This window comes from Mus musculus, chromosome 12, assembly GCF_000001635.26.
Source record: "Mus musculus strain C57BL/6J chromosome 12, GRCm38.p6 C57BL/6J".
Classification (NCBI taxonomy): Eukaryota; Metazoa; Chordata; class Mammalia; order Rodentia; family Muridae; genus Mus; species Mus musculus.
In genome coordinates, this window is record NC_000078.6 from 84344449 (window position 1) to 84345308 (window position 860).

Consider the following 860-nt stretch of genomic DNA (forward strand, 5'->3'; position numbering starts at 1 on the left):
AAAAGAAAGAAAAAAAAAAGGAAAGCATACTTTCTGGGCTGGAGAGCTAGATGGCTTAGTAAAGAGCACCTGCTGCTATTCCAGAGCATTCCACCTCAGTCCACATCACACAGCTCGCAGCACCCTGTCACCCAGCTCCAAGGGACACATACAAAGCGGGGTTCTGGGTACTTAACACACACAACATGTACATAATTTTTTGTTTGTTTGTTTTGGTTTTTTTTTTTTTTTTTTTTTTTTTGAGACAGGGTTTCTCTGTGTAGCCCTGGCTGTCCTGGAACTCACTCTGTAGACCAGGCTGGCCTTGAACTCAGAAATCCACCTGCCTCTGCCTCCCGAGTGCTGGGATTAAAGGTGCGAGCCACCACCACCTGGCACATGTACATAATTTAAAAATAAGGAAAAGCACTAGTGCCATAAAGTAGGTGCTGATGTACCTTTAGCTGTGTAGACGGAACTGAACTGAGGAGCCTTAGAAAATGCAGCAGCAGTGTTTTTTGTTTAGAGCTGGCAAACCTAAGCTGGTAGTGGTGGTGACACACGCCTTAGCACTCAGGAGGCAGAGGCAGCAGATCTCTTGAGTTTGAGGCCAGCCTGGTGTACATATAAAGTAATACAGGGCAGTAAGGGCTACACAGAGAAACCCTGTCTCAGAAAAAGTGGAAAGCAAGCAAAGACTGGCAAGCCCAGATGTGTCAGACCCAGCACTAAAACAGTTTGTAAGTCTTCTAAGATAGCAGTCGTAAGGGATAATTTGGATTTGTTCCAGAAATGGTTAAACATGAGAAATGTACTTCTTTTAGCCCATTATCATCTGCATACAACACAATTATTGACCAGAAAAAAAAATATCTCAAACA